The 7,242-nt window shown below is 41.4% G+C and overlaps 1 long non-coding RNA gene across 1 annotated transcript; it reads left to right on the forward strand.

Annotated features, from left to right (window-relative positions):
* Positions 1-461: 461 nt before the first annotated feature.
* Positions 462-4,059, forward strand: LOC109480700. Its single transcript, XR_002140850.1, has 3 exons — positions 462-594; positions 2,647-2,837; positions 3,908-4,059. It is a non-coding gene; the product is annotated as an uncharacterized LOC109480700 (long non-coding RNA).
* The last annotated feature ends 3,183 nt before the right edge of the window (positions 4,060-7,242 follow it).

The following is a 7,242-nucleotide window of genomic DNA, read 5'->3' on the forward strand; positions in this document are numbered from 1 at the left end:
TAAACGTTTTAAAAAGACCGAGCCAAAACTAAAAGGAGGTGATTACATTCTTAAAAATTGCAACGAATGTGAAGATGATATTTTTCTGTAGTTATTACATGGTACGGACACTATAAAGTATACGCAGACTACGCACTTGTGGTTTGTGATGTTATTTCATATATAATCATAGTCTGAAGTGGCTACTGTTCTGCAGATGTGCAGACGGCTATGATTGGTTATTTGTTTGTGTTGTACAGATGTTCAGATGGCAACGATTGGTTGACGACTACATGGAACGACGCAGACTGCCCAATCCAGGCACGTTTTCTTTTTACATCTTTTCTTCTCTGTTTAGCAAACATGCTTCCATTGATGATTGCCCATGCCTTTGTATAACTCATTGTTCTACTTTAGATGAATGTGCAACTTTATGAAATGATAACTATTCCGTACAATTCATGTTTCATATCTAGGTAAAAAATCCTCCATGCAAAGCGTTAAAAACGACATCGAGGCCCAGCGTGTCTACCACTGTTTTCAGCTCAACAGTGACGTCATCGATACATCCGTCACAGAGACAGGAGAAGACAAACACACCGCAAAATCCAAAAGGTAAAGGTCCTTTTTCCTGGAAAAGGTAAAGTCCCTGTCACACAGAGCCAAAAATGCCCCTCCTCGAACAAATAAAGACGTATTTGAAGTTAGAACATGGCCACTACCCCTCAGCCAATGAGAGCCCTTCATTTTCTGTGTCTATATCCCCATAGTGCAAAAAAGTGTTGTACTATCCAAAAAAAGTGTGGTACTAAAACTCATTTGCATAAAATTAGTACCACACTTTTCAGTTAGTACCACACTTTTTGGGTATACTTGAAACCAGGTCCCCCCTCTGTGCAGGCTAATCACCAAAACAGACCAGCTTTCTCGGAGTTGTTTGGCTGTCCATCTGACCTGATTGACGACCGCAGCCAAACAACTCCTTGAAACAGGCAAAAAGTGACACTAAACAAAGCTTTATAAAGCAAAATCAAGACAAATTTTGATATTGAATAAGTTTGAAAGATAACTTCGGGGAAATGACCATGTTCTAAGTCAGATAGACCATGGGCTTGGGCTCGTTTACTGGGATATAGTGTTGCGTACCCACTCAGGGACTACCTGATGACACCCTCGGCTACCGCCTCGGGAGTCAGGCAGTCCCCTTGTGGGCGGAGCAACACTATATCCCAGTAAACTCGCCTGGCCCATGGTCTATCTATTACTTAAAACCTTTGTTCCAACACAAAAATTCTCTCACCTGGAGCTTTCGACCAATCACTCTGGTCTTCCTCAGTAGACTGACCCAGTGAAGCTTGTCACGTGGCTTCTTTGAAGTGTGACGTCAATACTGGGTCAAAGGTATCTGGTAGACGATGTCGTACCCCGTCGCGGTTCAATGTAGGATGACGGGCCCTGATGTATATGACTTCCTTCAACCCTCTCAAGAAATAATCTAGCAGATACCTTTGACCCAGTGTTGACGTCACACTTCAAAGAAGCCACAAGCTGCAATGGGTCAGTCTACTGAGGAAGACCAGAGTGACTGGTCGGAAGCTCTAGGTAAGAGATTTTTTGTGTTGGAACAAAAGTTTTAACTTCAAACATGGAACTACAGATGAACTTTCATGATAAATAAAGACGTAATTTGCATGAATAATTAATGAGAAAATAAATAATGAGAAAATGCTATAATGCAATAGTTGTGACTGACAGGAATTTCATACTTACGGCATTTGGAAGTTAAGTGAAGGTGATAATCATTAAACGTATTTTATTGAAATTCAAACCTTATTTGCATGATTAATGAGAAAATAGTTCTATATGTTTTTAAAAGATTGTCATTGGGTGGAGAATATGATCAAAGCATATAGATACAAGTGAGAATCGTATTTCCATAATCAATGTGAAACATTCATCATACGTCAGTCGTAATGGTTAACATCATTTGACGAAGGTATGATCTCGTGGAACTCTAGTTTGCAATGGATTCAACTTACTTTATATAGACATGACAATGTACTCGGTGTATCGGCCAAATGTTCCGTAGTGCACATTCTATGTTCTATCATGAAAGTTCATCTGTGTTGTTGGTAGTTACATGTTTAAAGTCAAAACATTTGGTCCAACACAAAAGAGAAAATTCTCTCACCTAGAGCTTTCGACCAGTCACTCTGGTCTTCCTCAGTAGACTGACTTAGTGAAGCTTGTAAAGTAGCTTCTTTGAAGTGTGACGTCAACACTGGGTCAAAGGTCACGTACCTTCTTGAAGTGTCACGTCAACAATAGGGTCAAAGGTAGCTTCACTGGGTCAGTTTACTGAGGAAGACCAAACGTTTTTTTGTGTTGGACCAAACGTTTTAACTTTAAACACCTTCAATGTTAGCATGGAAGTTCATCTGTGTTGGTATATAACATTATGATAACAGTTAAACTTAACGTGACCAACAAACACAAAGTAAATTGGGACTTACCCCAAATTTTCGTATTCACGTATGACCCTCTGCTGCAACCACGTGTTTCCGACGTCAGTCAGTCGAAAATTTGGGGTAAGTCCCAATTTACTTTGTGTTGGTCACGTTAAGTTTAACTGTTATCATAACCTTCAATGTTGTTGTATTTTCCCAGAAAACCCTGGCCAAAGACGAACGCCTGGACCGAACCTCCCGGACTATAAAGTCCCTCGAGGCGGGAGGAGTCTGGAAACAGACGCCATTGTGGGGATTCTTGTAGGGATGTTTATTCTGATCGCCATCATCGCTTGGACAGTGCACATTTGCTCTAAAAAGAAATCTGAACCAAAGGTCGTTGTTGTCCAGGTAGGTTAAATCTACACTACCCTCGCTAGGAAGATCGAATAGAATTTCTTGTTTGTTTGTTTGTTTGATTAAATAATTGATTAGGATCTCCATTAGTGTAAACTTTACTCTATTCGCCATGGAGTCCGTGTTGAATCACAGTTTCATACAGTATTTGGACCATTTCACACTGAGGCATGCCCCTACTCTTTTTCGAAATGTGTTGTAGGTTGTTTTAAGTACGTGGGTTGTGGTTGTGGTTCTCCCCGCTCACTAAACCGAAATTATTTACTCATTTCCACCTGAGTAAGGGGCACAACATCGGGGCATGTCATAGATTCAGCCCTAGTACCACTGTTCTGCGCCAAACACCCAACCATTACGCCACACGACGCCACTATTGTGATTTGCAAGCTTCCGCCAAGCCAAATTGGGTTACCATTCACCCTGACGTTAGCTGGTCGCCCGTCAGACAGATACTCCACCGGCACAGGCCCGGCCGTTTTTTTTCTAGCCAGTTGCGGTAAAAAAAGAGGCAACGTCAAATAATATATCATTGGGTGGGGAACTGGACTTTCGCTTTTGAATTTCCTGTATTTACTGTTTTGCATGTCTTAAAGTTGCGTTTTTCTTCTTCTTTATTATATGTATTTATTTAGTGGTGCCGTAAACATAAGTGTTTTCCACTTGAGTGCGGCACCACCATGTCTTGTACCTTTTTCTATGTGAACGAATAAAATAATAGTAATTATAATATACTGCCAGCAGAAGTCCAAAGTGTAGGACGGTACGATTGCTTGCGTATCGTCTGATACAGAGGGTGTTCTTGAAAATGTGTTCAAGTAAATGTAAACCTGGAATGTGTTAAAGCAGCACATACGTGGACGCCTACCCCTTCGTACATTAGTCAACAGGCAAAATTGATAGATTTATATTAGTGTGTTTGTTTGTTTGTTTGTCCGTTTTGTGTGTTTGTGCCCGTGTTTGAGTTATTGTTATTGGAGATATTGGTATTATATCTTTCACATCATTTAAGAGGTTGTAAATGTATTACTAAATTACTAAATGTATTACTTCTTTTGTATTTTCAGATATAATCCTTAAATCTTGTAAAAAACAAACGTTGGCAGGGAACATTCAACTTCTAGCACCCTTCATCTCAACATGTTGCAGAGAGATTGGAAATGGCAGAGACTTGATACACAACGTTTTACAAAAAAATAATCCGATTCATAAACCTGCATCAAAGGTAAGTAATTGTAACCTAGTACTACGCAACTACGCAGTCATTATACCTGTTTAGGCCACACCGACTTAGTTTTATGGATGACATCCTCTGAAGAGCCACAAACTAGTGCGCGCGGGCGAATAAAAAAAATCCTGTCAAAAATAAAAATGCTACTAAACCACAGGAATACAAAGCTGGTATTGTGAATTACCAGTAGTACATAGCGATGTACACGACAAACCGGCACATGCTGGATTTTTGCGGAGTTTATGAATCGGCACTGTACGTATGTACTGAGTTCTTGAGTCGTGGAGTTTAAGTAGCCCAGGAGCCATCCTCCAGAGTTATCGCCGGCTTCGTATTGTCGCTAACTACCATGGACTACCTAGGCCTAGAGCCAGGCCAGGCGTGGTCATGATGTTTTTATTTTAAAACAGGTAAAAATCAATGCGCGCGAGGATGTCATCCATGAAATTAAGACGGTGTGGCCCTACGTACAGAACGTTGTTGAATTAACTATCGAGTTACTATATAAACTCAATTTGCTGCATCCAAGTAGAATCAATTTGCTGTATCCAAGTTGTTTCTCAAACAATAACTTAAATTCTCATTGCTACATCACGTCATTTCCTACGGCTATGGAACGTCGTTGAACTTCCCTCCACACTTACAGATAGAGATGGTACCAGTGAAGTTCCAACGACCAGCGAGCGATCACGACTTTGTAGACCATTATGTCTTCCATCACCACACCTGACAACCGAGGCCTTACCGTCATCGTGCTGCTAGATCGTTCATCTCAGCCTGGTGCCCTGTCTGCCGTGGTTTGGGCCGACTTTTTTCGGTCCTGCAGGAGATCTTCGCCGCCCGACCCAACTAGGCTCCCCGATAGGTTTTGCAGGATGGGATTTCATGGTGGGGCGAGTCAACACATGTCGTTCACAACTCCTACAGACGTAACACTCCCTCTGGGCGGCCGGTTAACCCTACCTAGACCGGGCTTTTTGGGGCTTGGTAGGACGGGGGGGGGGTCGTATGACCACCAAATTTTCAGAGGATGGTGTACTAGTAAAATTTATCATATCTACATTTTTTATTTCGTTATGACGTTTTGGATTTTCAATCTTGAATTTTCAAAAGTCCTTTTTAAATAACCTGCATATACCTGTTCTAATGATATGGAATCTTGGATTTTGGTCAATGACATCGTCAAATTAGATTAAATTATGCATTTTTAATTATAAAATTTACGTAAAATTATCTAGGATGTTATTAATGTTAGAAACCATGTGTAACTTGACCATAAAATTCTATTGTTGAAACTAAAATTACTAAATTTAGCAAAAATGCCTGACAGAAACCCGTTGCCATGGCAACAGAAAAAAAAAATGTTATCTTATTACAATGATACATACTTGTTGCCAACAATATTGTAGGAAAAATCACCAAGTTTGGCCGTTCAAACATTAGCCGCTCAGACGCTACGTGACATCAAAGTTAGCGCGGGCACTTTTAGCCCCCCCCCCCCGGCCTAGATAGGGTTTAACTGAGCAGCTAGGGGACTTCACAGAGCCCGCCCTAACCACGATACACTGGGCAACAGGCTACGTTCATCGTAGCAGGGAAATCAGTACAACAATGAGTAAATTAGAAGAAATAGCTGTTTTTCTAACCTGGATCTCCACCTCCGGAACCGCCAATTTTACACTAGAAAGCACTTATTGTTATCTAAATGATACCATATGCTGTATTTGTACTTGCGTGTTGTAACATGGAAAGAACCGAGTTTATGCTACAAAGATAAAGATGCAGATTTCATTATTACATTACGGAGACATATTGTTGTATCTACAACTTTAACTTTACATCAATGAAGTTTTACCACTATTTATGTTTCCAGTCTTTTACATCGCGACGAAACACTGAATTTCTACTCACGAAAATCGTCTTTTATTACTCTACAATCCTAAATTATATAAATATTACGAGTAACTTTTTATCATATCAACTGTAGGAAGCGGCGTATACATTATATCTATCAGTAGTGACTCTTAAATGCATTAAAATACATTTCGGGTGGTTTTGCACATCTTGGCTCACAACAATGGGTGAACGAAACTAGTAGCTGCTAGATAGTTTATACGTTTATTTTGGTTTTATGCACTCTATTGTAACAGTTCATTGTAAAGGTTCATTAAATGGTAATTTTATGGTGTATTTGTGCCTGTACTTGGGTCTCTTTCCCCTCTCTCTCTGTACCTTAATCTTCTTCAGATGATTACGTGTTGATAGCTTTCTATATTTTATTAGTTCTTCCATAACATGATATATCAGCTCAAAAGGTAAGTTTTTAAAACACTTTTGAGCTGTAATATGACCGTAATGTACTTTCAAGTTCATAGGCAATGCAAGCACGAAAAGTGTACCCACAGCAAGTAATTGTTTATTTATTTATTTGAAATTGCAACATGGCAATACAATGTTGCCGCCAGGCAGCTGATAGCTAGCTGACAGCCAAGGTTTCGCAGAGTGGTTACTGCAGTAGGGAAGGTGAACTTTGGTCTTTCTCTCGCCACAAGAGATTGGTCACCTGTCTATAGCAAGGTTTCTGTTGCGTTGAGGAGAAGGCCAACACGTTCTACAGTTTGACCAGGGCACTCTTTAACCAGCACCTCCCTGTGAAAGTCACGTCAGTCAGGGCCTGCGATAAGAACTGGGTCACAGAGCGAGTTCAACGCGTCATCAGGAGCAGAACTGCTGAGTTCAAGCGTCATGGGAGATCTGTTAAGTGAGAGCGTCTCCGAAACCGAGCTCAGACCATCATAAGACAGGAAAAGTTCTGGTACTATAGGAACTTGATCCAGTATCTCAAGCAGGAGAACGAACAGAAGTGGTGGAATTTCGTGAATTTGGCAGACCGCAGGGCCACCTTGATCGCCAGGATGACGTGGGCGAGCACCTTCCCTGGTGCAGAGGCTTGGACCCTCACAGCCACAGAGGAACGCCATCTGGACACCTTTGACCAAAAATGCCTGCGTAGGATCCTCGGCTACCGCTGGTATGACTTCGTCTCGAACTCCACGGTACGCCAGAGAACTGGTCAGCCGCCCGTCTCCCACGAGGTCAGACAGGCCCGCCTACGACTCTTTGGTCACTTAGCCAGAGCCGATCCACCCCTGGAAGCTGCCAGTCTACTGA

Source organism: Branchiostoma belcheri, unplaced genomic scaffold (genome assembly GCF_001625305.1).
Source record: "Branchiostoma belcheri isolate BF01 breed outbred unplaced genomic scaffold, Haploidv18h27 scaffold52, whole genome shotgun sequence".
Lineage (NCBI taxonomy): Eukaryota > Metazoa > Chordata > Leptocardii > Amphioxiformes > Branchiostomatidae > Branchiostoma > Branchiostoma belcheri.